The sequence below is a fragment of the Dermacentor albipictus genome, unplaced genomic scaffold (assembly GCF_038994185.2).
Source record: "Dermacentor albipictus isolate Rhodes 1998 colony unplaced genomic scaffold, USDA_Dalb.pri_finalv2 scaffold_26, whole genome shotgun sequence".
Lineage (NCBI taxonomy): Eukaryota > Metazoa > Arthropoda > Arachnida > Ixodida > Ixodidae > Dermacentor > Dermacentor albipictus.
In genome coordinates, this window is record NW_027225580.1 from 905,355 (window position 1) to 918,550 (window position 13,196).

Consider the following 13,196-nt stretch of genomic DNA (forward strand, 5'->3'; position numbering starts at 1 on the left):
ACATGCTCAGTGCCAGGGATTATTGTGACTCCCTGGTACGCTACCAGATGGCAAATCGTTTGGAGGATCAGGAGGTGCTGGAACGCGTCGTTCCCGTAGCACTTACTGACACGGCGGCTAGGTGGTACCGGCTTTCCGGATACCGTGCAACAACCCTCGAGGAGTTCCGCGTGGCATTCCTGCGCGAATTCCTGCCCGCTGACTACCAGAGTAGGATGCGGCGAGAGCTTGAGCTACGTACACAAGCTCCTGACGAGTCACTTCAGGAGTACGTACGCGCGATGCAAGACCTTTTCTTAATCGCCGAGCCCAATGCTTCGAACGAGGAACGCGTCGAACGGGTGATCAGGCAGGCACATCCGACCTTTTCGGCGCACCTGCGCGGCGGCCGCTTCCGAGATCTGGAAGAATTGGCCGCCGAGGCAAGGCGCATTCAAGGCGATATTATCGCCGCGCGAGCCTATCGCCCACCGCCGCCCGCCAGCGAGGCCCTTGAGCCACGCTGCGCGTGGGGAGGGCCTGTGCCCCTCCCCCAACGGCAACAACCCGGCCAAGCTGCCTTTGCGGCTACAAGCGGGTGTGTTTGGGAGCTGAGCGCGCGCGCTCTAGATCCCTACACGTACGGGAGGCGGGCAGCCTGTGCTGCACCACCGCCCGAAATGCATGCGCAGGGACGCACTTCGACCCAGCGCATCGCAGAGGCGGACGCTCGTGATAACAGGCCCTTTGGTCATGCAGCGAGTCGACCCCGGCAGGGAGCTGAGGCCGCTCCGCCTCGGGAAAGGTACCGAGAAGGAGTGCGCTGTTTTCGCTACCAACAACGAGGGCACATAGCAAGGGACTGCACCGCGCCCAGGCCTCCTGCGAGGTAGGGAAACGGGAGCGCGGGTCGCTCATGAAGGCACGAGTGACCGAAACCTTGCTTGTCCCCTCGGCGTACCGAGCAGGTTGTGTTGCTGGGGCGCACGCGCCCTTCATTCCGGTGACCATTGTCGGCCGCGAATTTCCTGCGCTGCTGGACACGGGCGCAAGCGCTTCGTTGTTCGGCGAAAAGGTGTTATCCCACTTGCAGAAGCACTCAGTGCGCTTGCGGGATTGCCGAACGACATTCAATCTTGCGAAAGGCGTGGCCCATTCGGCGGGCGCCGCAAGGCTGACTGTCAGGTGGGGAGAGCGAATAAGACGCACGCGTTTCGTTCATCTCCCCGGGCTCAGTGTTCCTGTGATCCTCGGAAGGGACTTTCTCCTTAAAACAGGAATCGTTGTGGACATTGCGAATGGCGGCTATCGCGACGGACCGTTCACGTTGCTAAAGCCGTTCATCAGCCCGCCGGCGTCCGATCTTGCCTGTGCAGATGGGGCGTCGGAAACGTGCCGCGCGCCAAGTTCGGGGGCAAGCCCTCGAGCTGTGCGCTCGCCTGCTACGACTCCCCTTTGGGAACGAGAGGCACGGCATGAACCGCGTCGCGCGCAGAATTCGGGGGCAGGCCCCTGCGCTATGCGCTTGTCGACTCAAAATCCCCATTGGGATCGAGCGACACGGCACGAAGGGGCACCACATCCTCTGGCCGCCTGTGCGGTTCATTTGGATGATACACAGAAGGCTCGCTTGTCGGCACTGCTATGCCAGCACGAAGAGCTCTTCACCGATCAACCTGGCTGTACCGATTTGGCGAGCCACACGATCGAAACTGGAGACGCGCTTCCTTTGAAGTGTAACCCCCGGCCCGTCAGCCTAGCCAAGAGGCAGGTGATCGATGGCTTGCTGGACGAGATGCTATCGGCCGACATTATCCGCCGCTCGTACAGCGCCTGGGCGTCTCCAATTGTGTTGGTGCCTAAGAAAGACGGCAGTCATCGCCTGTGCGTAGACTACCGCCGTCTGAACGGAGTGACTCGTAAGGATGCCTATCCGCTCCCCACGATTAACTCCATCGTGGGAACCCTGGGCAGTGCGAGGTACTTTACTACGCTGGATGCCTCTAAAGGTTACCTACAGGTCCGGATGGATCAACGTGACCGGTGCAAGACCGCGTTCACGTCCCACAGAGGGTTATTCGAGTTTACTCGTATGCCCTTTGGTCTATGCAACGGTCCTGCGACCTTTCAGAGACTCATGGACCGCGTCCTCGGGGAAGCAAAGTGGTCATACTGCATGTGCTACCTCGACGACATCGTGATTTATTCACGAACCTTCGACGAACACTTGGCCCATGTTGCCGACGTGCTCGAGAGGGTGAGGGCCGCCGGGATGACTTTGAATCCTGCGAAAGCCCAACTAGCGCAAACCCGAGTTCAGTTACTGGGGTTTACGCTGGGCGGAGGCTCCATTGAGCCGGACCGGGAGAAACTTCGGGCAATCCTCGATTTCCCCGCGCCCAAGGACGTACGTGGCCTTCGCCGCTTTTTGGGAATGGCCAACTTTTACCGGTCATTCATTCCGTCCTGTGCCCGAGTGCAGCCACCCTTGAGCAAGCTCTTGGGTAAGTCGGCCGAGTGGCAGTGGGGACCTGAGCAGCAGCAGGCCTTTCGCCAACTGTCTAGCGCCATTGCGGAGACAGCGCAGCTCAGACTCCCCGACCTGACCAGACCGTTCGTTGTCCAGACCGACGCGAGCGATCTGGGTTTAGGAGCAGTCCTCCTACAGGAATACGATGGTGTGTTGCAGCCGTTGGCCTTTGCCAGCCGCTCCTTGATTCCGGCAGAGAGGAATTATTCCGTGACCGAGAAGGAGTGCCTCGCTATCGTGTTTGCACTACGTAAGTTCGATGTGTACCTTGATGGGACGAAATTTGTAGTGCAGACGGACCACAGTGCGCTCAGTTGGCTGATGCGGCTCCGTGAGCCTGCGGGCCGGCTGGCGCGCTGGGCTCTCCTGATACAGCATTATGACTTTTCAGTGCAGTATCGAAAGGGGAGCACTAACGTGGTAGCTGGCGCGCTATCCCGTGCCCCATTGTACACCAAGAGCATTCCTCCAGGTGTTACAGCCACTGCCGGTGCCTTTGCGCCAGCAAGCGTCGGGGGCGAAACGAGCGCAGAGAGAGGCGAGTCCGCAAGCGGGCAAACCTGTCATTCCGCTCTCCAGGCAAGCAGCGCGCCGCATAACGAGCGAGCGGGGGAGCTTCTCGAAAGCGAACCTACAACGCCGTTGGCTGCAGTCCTGAGTGGGGACGAGACCAGACTCCCCTTTGGGAGAATTGGAATCGCATTCAGCAGGCAAGAGTTACTGAAGGCCCACCAAATTGATTCGTTTTGTCGCGGAGTGAGCGACGGTCTCAGGGAGACGGAGCGCCGAGACGCAGCTGGTAGTGCGGCGGGCGCAGGGGGGCCGGAACCAGCGTGTGTCGCTGGGTCCCCCGCGGATTCATATTTGCTGGATCACGATGGGCTCCTGCTGAAATACATAGCCACCGATGACGAGGCTGTGGACCCGTTCAAGGTGGTTATCCCCAAGAGTCTGAGAAGCGCACTGTTGCGATCATCTCATGACGAACCCTTGGCCGGTCATTTGAGTGGCTCCAAAGTTTTTGCGAAACTAAGCCAAACTGTGACCTGGCCTGGCATAAAGCGTGACATTTTTCGCTATTGCCGTTCCTGCCATGTCTGTCAAACGGTGAAATCAAGGGGTGGCAAGCCGCCCGGATTGATGAAACCAATTGACAGTGAGCGTCCGTGGCAAGTGGCCACCTGCGATCTTATGGGGCCTTTCCCCAGGAGTAAGCAGGGGTTCACACACCTGATGGTAGTCGTCGATCATTTTTCGAAGTGGGTGGAGTTGTTTCCGCTTCGAAAAGTGACCGCGCGAGCGGTGCTGGAGAGGCTACAGGAAGTTTTTTGTCGGTTCGGCTTTCCGAAAAGACTAATTACGGACAACGCGTCGTATTTCACCGCTCGGGTGTTTGGTGCTACGTGCCGTTCCCTGGGAATTGATCACTGCACCACGTCGCCCTACCATCCCCAGTCCAATTTGACAGAGAGGGTCAATAGAACCCTCAAACCAATGTTGGCGGCCTTTGCCGTGAGTCAAAAGGATTGGGCAGACCACTTGAGTGAGCTCGCGTTCGCAATCCGAACCGCCGAGAATCGCTCGACTGGTTTCTCTCCCGCTTTCCTCAATTTTGGAAGGGAGCTGGCAAATACGGTGACCAGTGTCATTCAATGTCAGCTCGGGGATGAGGAGGCGCCGGCAGACTGTTCTGCGTACGCTTCAGCACTTCGGGACAGGCTTTGTCGGGCTCTCTGTAGAGCAAGGCAGAGTTTGACTTCCGCCAGGGCCCAGCAGAAGGCTCAATACGACCGGAAACATCGCTATCTTTCATTTAAGGTAGGTGATTTAGTCCTGAAGCGCAACCACGCTCTTAGCGACGCGAGCAAGGGGTTCTCAGCCTCGCTCGCTCCTAAGTGGCTTGGTCCGTACCGAGTAGAGAAAGTTTGGTCTCCGCTCGCGTACTTGCTGAAGGATTCCCCTTCGGGAAAACTCAGCCGTGCCCATATCGCCGACCTGAAAGCCTTTGCGTCGCGGTCCGACGAGCTCGCGCCGGTGCCCAGTGGCACCACCCGCAAGCAACAGGGCACACCCGGGGCGAAGGACCGCATTCGGACCACGCACCGGTACAACCTGAGGAGACGGTCACCTGTGTGATATCGCGCCTGACGGCGGACTTTTTCCGCCACCGAAGGCCCTCAGTAACATTGCTTAGCCTCAGTGGGTTAGCTTCTTTGCGGCCAGTGCACGAAAAGAAGCTGGCCCCAGCCCAGCTTTCTGCTACAGTTTTTAGCAGTGTGTAGTAGCAATGTGCATTTTTTATTTTTATTTTTGGGTATGCATGCTGAGTGTAATTATTGTTTTAATGTTTTAAGTGTACAGTTGTGTAGTTCATTTTTTGTTACTTGTACATAGATTTTGACCGTTCTTGTTTTCTTCTGTGTGTGCTTTTTTTTCTTCTTCTCGTTTTCGTTTTTTTTGCCAAGAGGGGGGTCTGTGACTGGCGTGCCGTGCAGCGCGGGGGTGACAGTGGTCCCCTTGACTCGTTGGTGCGGGAGAGAGGGACGCTTCGCGCCTGGATCGGCGCGGCGCGTTGTGTACGACTGGCGGCATGGCGGACGGCGAGGGGCGCGGTGCCACGAGAAGTGTGCGCGTGTATGTGTGCGTGCGTGCGTGCGTGCGTGAGGGCTGTTGCTCATTGAAGCAAGCTGAAGAAGCCGCACCAAGTCCATCGGATCGCCGCAAACAACGGTGGTGGACGGGACCACCACCACCACGACAGCGGAACTCCTCGGTCTCGCCGGCAACTCCGAAAGAACAACGGTGAGCCCGTTCCTGCGTTAACTGGCCTGCTATCAAGCCCACGATCGCAACTCCCGCGACTTCAGCCACCGCCCTAGCCACAGAACTATACGCGCCGCGTTCTCTTCGCACCCCCGGACATTGTCCCGCGCTAGCAGCAGACTGTTTTGTCAAGATTTCTTCCCCCCTTCGCGGCCTCATTTTCTTGTATTTTAGAGCGTATTATTATTTTTTTTATTATTATTTTTCCATTATCATTGTATGTATGTTTTTTTTTGTACGCATAGTGCTTGCTGGGCTGAGGTAGCAATTAGCTATAGTCGGATACAACTTTAGAAAAAAGGGGCGTTTACTCCTCCGAGGCGGATGCACACGAGCATACACCAATGGGCGCGCACTCTGGACCGACGTCATGCGCCGGACGGCCAGTGACTTCGCCGCTTCGGTCATCTGGGCGGGGCCTCCCCTTTTTTCTAAAGTTGTATCCGACTATAGTGCATGAAAGGCTCAGTTGTCTCTGGTGCATTAGCCCCTACCAGCTTCTTCGCCAGACTGTTAGGGGGGCAATTAAGGAGAGGAGGATGTGGGGATTTGGGGGATTCGACGCGCCATTGCGCTGGCGAATTTCACCCATGTCTGTAATTCGAAGCCATGCCGTTCTTGCTCCGAACCAGTTTTAGCGGTGGCGCCCCACTCGCCATGGTTCGTGGGTGAGGGCGGAGCTAGTGACGTCACGGGAGTGGTCCCTGGTGGCTACTGCCGTGACGGTACGGTCTCTCTTTCTCCTTGGGACAGCACCCGGTACGTACGATGCTCTCTCTCATCCGCCGACACCTTTGTGACTAGGATTGAGCTCACGCACGGCGCCTTTGCCCGTGCGGGGAGCGCGTACCTCGTGTTGTTTCCTATCCCGACGCTAAGCCTAAGAACGGGTGCCTAGTGCTCGCGCGAGGTCGTACCACGCCAAGCCGCACTCATCGAAGGCCCAAGCCGAAGGAGATTGCCCGAGCTCTCGCGAGTTGGCCCATTGGTTATCGCCAGAGCAAGTAGCATAGCCGCCGGGACTTTTCGTAGCGGCGCGTCCCAGCTTGAGCCTGTGCTCTCGCAGCGACGTGCTACAGGCGCCCCTAGCTGTATTTTTCGCCCTTGGTGCGGGACCCCTTTGGTTCCCCGCCGTCCCGGGACCGGGCGTTTGTGCAGTGTTGGGTGCCGTTGGAAACAATAAACGGTTTCCTTCATTTTAGGGCAATACTGTGTTTTTGCGTGCGTCGCTCGGTAGCCCCTCGTGGCCTGAGCTCGCGCGCAGCGGCGCTAGAGGCTGACGGCTGACGCGGCCCTGTGGCTCGCTAAGCTCGAACCCGCGGTGGTCGGTACTCCTGTGAGACCCTAAGACCCCACAAACTGCAGGGAATAAGTCCCCGGAAGAGGGGAATGCTTGGAATTAGAGTGTTTTTGTGGTATGCACGGTATTGTTTCGGATGAGTCGCGTATATGCCGTGTGCGTAAATGCGAACTGCTTTTGTTTGTAATGCCGCTCATTCCCCACGCCTCTACACGTATTATGCTTACCTGTTAATACCAAAGTAACACTTGCTGGTAATTTTTTCAACTGACGTCGTCGGGTGGAGCTTCCTGCGCAAACTACTGCTGCTTACCTGGTGCCACAACGTTGGATGAGTGTGCAAAAACCCCGCAACGAGCATTTATAAAGGACAAAATAAACACTTCCTCCATTTTACAAGTTCTCCTGCGTCTTTATGAAATTGCACGTGGCACATATTCGATGGAGGCTTGTGAAGATCGTTCGCAATCAATTTTACGTAATAATAAAATGATTTCGTGTGAAGACCGTGCGCTATAGAGCTGTAAAAGCAAAAAAAAACAAACAAAAAAATCCAATGCAGCCCGCGTGACGCGTACCAGCTAGTATTCAAAACGCGCGCGCACAAAACCGTTACCGAAAGCGTGCTTCAGGTAGTAACGCCGACGGCTTGGTGCGCTGCAGTCAATTGGGCTGATGGGCTCTATGGGAGTGTCCGCTCTTGTTGTATGCCTTTCTCTATGTCAACACAATGCGCTGCCGCCCAGGGAAGGAAGATAAGCAAAGTGAACAACTTGGTAGATGCTCACGGAGCCGTGTCGTGGTGATGTGGCCATTGTGACGAAATCTGGGGCGGCTATACTGACCGCTGAGGCGTTTTTTTTATTATTATTCTGTCTTTCTTTCTTCTTTTTCTTTACAGCGACGCTGTTCAGATGAAGCTTTAGATCGAGCCCAACTCCGAAGCGACACATTCAAATAGATGTAAAACGCAGAAACGCTTTTCTGAGATAACACCTTTACCGATTTTGATGAAATTTGTTGCGTTTCAGAGGGAAAGGTAAGTTGTAGAGACGGTTGCAAGCGGACTGACTATTTGCGCCCGGAATGTTGAAAAATTTCAAAAGATTTCAAAGTGCGAAAAATACAAGCACGACGTTTACAAATTAATAGCTCTGCATCAGGAACAGATATCGCGGTTTTGTAAACGGTGTCCATTAGATCAGTCAAAGCGGACGAATTCTGTATGTCAATTTATATGTTACGTGAATTCATTAAGTTGCGTACAAGAATTCTGCAAAAGCTGTGTTTCCATATTACTAAATTTTTTGAGATTCAATTGTAAGATATCAATTTTACTGTTAGAAATAACACCGTTAGAAGCAATGCACAGAACTGTGATATCATTTTTCAATCCAAAAGACAAAGTTGTAAACTTCACAGTTTCGTTTCTTGAAAATTTACGATTTTTGCGAATTTCCTTAAAAATAATTGACGACCTGAATCAACAATGCGAAAGCAGCAGTCATGAGATTCTACGTTTTTCTTTTTAATGCAACAAAGCGCGTCAAATTTGGTTCAGTGGTTGCCGAGAAAAATGAATTCTCCTTTTACATGTATTTAGATAGGAGCACCCGAGCTAAAGCTTTCTCTTAAGGGGTACTTTCTCCACTATCGTGTCTGCGTGTACAATACAATCCCGAGGATAGTACAATGCCGGGCCGAACCGCGGCGGAAGTGACGCAGGCGTCAAGAACGTGGGTCAATCTTGAAGATAGTGGAATGCCGGGCCGACCCGCGGCGGAGGTGAATCAGGCGTTAAGCAGTCCCCATACGTGGACCGATCCAGAAGTTGTGCAATACTGGCCCGACCCACGGCGGAGGTGAAGCAGGTGTTAAGCACTCCCCATACGTGGGCTGATCCCGCAGACAGTGCAATGCGGGGCTGACATTCGGCGGAGGTGCAGTTCGCCATTAAGGGGGCCAATTCACAGCTTTGTTGGTCATCCCTCTTCACAGAGTGGAAGGGCACGGAGATTTTTTTTCTTTACCGCGTTTGTCCTGCATGCGTCTACGATGAAAACAAGACGCAGGTATGCATGGAAAATCTAAGGTGGCGGCGGCAGGTGGTAGCGCAGACGTGAGCATACCCAGCCCCTGCACGTACTTATATCTGCATTGACATGGGTTCGTGGTTGTGATAGTGACCAAAGCTCTACTTCTTTTGCGCGCTCTAGCGATTGTTAAACTAAGGATGCGCTTAGTATGCATAGCCACTGAATGCAAATTGCAGCAGTTACGAGTGGTGGAATCCGGCTAGGGCTGATTGTGAAGAAAGCTTGCTTCCTCTGTCCGCTCTCGCCATAGTGAAGCTAAAACTGAGGAGGAGTCCTGACGGACACAACGTTGATCGTCACCGTAACAGAATGGATGGACGGCCTGCGGAAAGGGCAAGGCCCACCAACTTTTAGCACTTGTCCTACAGTAAAGCGCTACAATGGCTTGTGTGCCCTCATGGGGATGGTCGACCAAACTGCTTCTCACTGCTAACTTCTTACACTGATACTAAGAAAATACTTCGTTCGCGGACACCTCACTACACTGAAATGAGGAAAACAATATCAGTTTATAAACGTGCGTGTGCCAATTATCTGGTGTCCTTCTTGTGTGTGTGGAGGGCATAAAGGTCCTGGCAATGAAATGGTAGTATCTTTGTTTTTGCCGCAGTTGCACCCAAAAGATTTCGTTGAAGTGATCGGACAGCGATCTACCAGCGGAGAAGACCAACTGGCAAATAAAAAAAAAATCGCTAGGTTTCAGATCTTCCAATGTACTTTGCGCTTAGCTAGCAACTGTCATATTTTTCTTTTTGTGCTCTTATCAAGAGGGAAACTCCACATGACTATAATATCAACAACAGTACACAAAATAGACTAGCTTTGAAGCTGTGACCACGCACCGCACTTTTGTACATTTAGCACGTGTAGTATTGGGCCAACACGTTTGAGCAAAATGATTAGGTTTTCGGTCAAAGCACTGTAACAGGCGGGAAGAAATTGTTGTGATGCCCGGTCGAAACAATACCATCTGAAATCTTATTTACTTATATTCATTTTCATGAAAAATCACTATAACCCTTTATACATTTGCTTCGTATTAGTTATATGCTAGCTTGCTTCGTCAATCTCAAAAATGTAATCTCTTTTCGGGAGACAGCCTTCGTGAAAAAAGACGCCACATAACAGTAAAACATCCAGCAAAGTTCCTATCCAGATGATTGGCGAAATTGTGCACTGAGAGCGTGTCGACTAGCGTGCGATTGAAAGTTGAATTATGATCGTTGTCAGCTTGCGTTCCGTCTGGCACGAGCGAGTAGTGTTAGTTATGACATTGGTGTGAAAATGTCAGCTTGGTCTGCGAGTTGTTCATGTGGATCTCTGCATTGAACGTCGCAGTCTTCACGATCAGAGCACTCCTGTGACATTATTAGCCCAGTGGGCTGGGAAGGATCGAGTGGTAGCTCACCTTGAAAGGTATTGGGTAACAATTATTATTATACGTACTTAGCGATGATGAAAAGGATGCAGATACCCCACTGGTATTGTCTAACTATTCGTGAACAGGCCCCCGAATTTCAATTCGCCCACCCCCAAACATTATTAGGCCCACCCCCAAATTTCAAGTTGGCACACCTGCAAATATAAATTGGCCCACCCCCAAATATAAAGTCGGCCGCGCCCGATTTTTATTTCGCCCAGCCTTAAACTTCCAGTTGGCCCGATCCCAAATTTCAATTGGGCCACTCGTAATGTTCAATTTGGTCCACCCACAAATTTCAATTAATCGCCCTCAAATTTCGATTTGACGCACCCTAAAATTTAGGTTGGCCCACCGCCATATCGCCCCCAAGTTCAGATTGGCCGACCCCGAGAGTCCCCCTACATTTAGGTAGGACCAACCCCATATCACCCCCAAGTACATATTGGCCCGCCTCCACAACACCACCAAATTTAGATTGGCCCACTCCAATACCACCTGCAAATCTAGGTTGCACCACTCTCATATCAGCCCCAAACTAACGCTGGCCCACCCCTCGATCATCTCATATTTAGGATGACCCACCAAAAATCAGCCCCCAGTTCAGCTTGGCCCAGCCACACATCACCCCCATGGTTAGGTTAGCCCGTCCCCATGTCAATCCAAAATTTAGGTTTGCCCAACCCCACATCATCCTGAAATCCAGGTTGGTCCACCCCCATGTCAGCCCCAAACATAGCCTGGCCCACCCCTCTATCACCTCAAATTTAGGATGGACCACCGCAAATCACTCCCAAATTTACGTTAGCCCGCCCCCATATCGCCCCCGATTCAGCTTGACCCAGCCCCATGTCACCCTCTGGTTAGGATGGCCCGCCCCCATATCACCCCCAAATTTAGGTTCTCCCTCCCCATATCCCCAAATCCAGGTTGGCCCAGCCCCATATCAGTCCCAAACTTAGGCTTGCCCACCCCCCATTTTCCCCCAAACTTAGGCTTACCCACCCCAATATCACCTCAAATTTTGGTTGGTCCACCCCCATATTAGCCTCAAATTCAGCTTGTCTCACTACCATTTCACACCAAATTTAGGTTGGGCCACTCCCATATCAATACCAAATTCAGCTTGGCCCATCCCTGTATGCGTCCAAATTTATGCTGATGCCACTCCCAATTTCAAGTTGGCCACGAAAACCCTTTTTATGAACACCTATGTATTTATATGGGAAATGTGTCACGTGTTTTGGCGTTGCAGACACGATTTTGCTACCAAATTGCTGGGGTACTCGCCAAAGAATGCTGCGCATTAAAAGCAAATGCATCGAACGAGGCACACCATATGTTGGTTCTAAATGCTGTCGGCTAGCCAAGCTAGCTTCTCTGTAGAGCGACCAGGGCAGAAACAGCACGGAACATTTATTCATATTGTTTGTTTTTACGGCCACACCTACGGATTCATACCACTTGGCTGTAGGGAACATATGCACAGTAGCTATTAATCCAGACGCTGCAGATCTTCCGCTAGTTGGTGCATTTCTTATTTGGATAAATCTTTAGAAATGATTAACGTTCGGGCAGCGACTCAGCCTAGCAGACCCTTTGTTCCACACGAATGTTGCATGGCATGGAATGGAATGGCACTAGCCACCGGGTGGCATTGTGGCCCAGGTGGACTTGATTCGCTCGGAGTGTGTGCCATTAAGGACAGCCGAAAGTCGAAGAAAACGCACCTTCCAGAAGAGCGCAATAAGAATAGCCATTTTGTTCTCCCAATTTCCACGCTACAAAGCACGAAAGTGTTTTTTTTTTTGCATTACACAAAACCATGCGCAAGCTTCTAGTTATGATGTTCAATTAATAAAATCTTTTAAAAGCGATGACTTAACAAATGAACACGACACTGCTACGTTTTCGAAAGCAAAATAGAAAACATATTACTTTAAGAGCACCACTGAAAAACCAAACCGAAAGCAAATCTTGAGTTTTGTGTTTCTGCCATCTGGTGCAAGACTACAAAACTACGTCCTATGCGGCTCAAAACAAAGTGCGAAGCGTGAACTGAACCGCGGCCAGTGTGACGCGGGACTATTAGCCCCGAGAACGAACTACAGGTGTGCTGCGAGCGCCGCTCGCGTGACGTCAGGGCACGTCAGGGTGCCTGCTAGAGTTGGGGCGGTGTCTGGGCGTTTTCTCCAGTGTTATCGTTTGTTCGCCCTCGGTCTCTCTGCTGGTATACTTACGGCGGTCGTCTCAAATGTATTTTTACGACGTCTTCATTTGCGAAAATTTATTCAATGAGCTTATTTCTTAGACGACAATGCAGCTTTCAAAGGAAACGCTACAGTGCCAGCCGAAGGAGCGCAGACCAGCCCATTGCGGGTTTTTCATGCGCGTATCGACAACAGCGAAAAGATAGCACGTAAGAGTCCAGTTATAATACAATACCTGCCGTGGTGCAACAAGTATGTCACAAATGCTGGCTATATGTGACTTCTACAACGGTTACGATGATTTAAATCCGCTAAAGCACATTTGGTCACGACGAGCAGCTCATGGTATATCAAATTTTTTTATTTCGTCACAGAAACGTTCAACAGTAATATGAGGATTTAACTAACACTGCAGTTCAGATTCTACAATTACCACTTGCTTCTTTAACTGCTTCTCAAAATTAGGTGGTTCTTCACGCGTTTATTTTAAGCGGCGGTAATTTGAAGTAAAGCTAATGAAGGCTTACAGCTATTTACAGAATGCAAAAAGCTAGGAATGTACGAATATATATTCCCTCTTCTGTGCTACACGTTCAACTCACTTGAGAAATTTACTGGTGTTTGTTGCTTGAGGAATATACATGACGAATCTGTTTGTCGAACTGACACAGGCTGTTGGGCCTAAATTGTTTAGTGAAATATGCCTGCTGGACCACATGGCTCCAGCCAGAAAGAAGTCGAGGCGTCAATGATTACTAGTATGCTACGTATTGAAGTTATCATAATTCTCCTTTGGAGGGTCAAAAATTAAGTGAAATATGTAAGGCTTGTGGTGTTT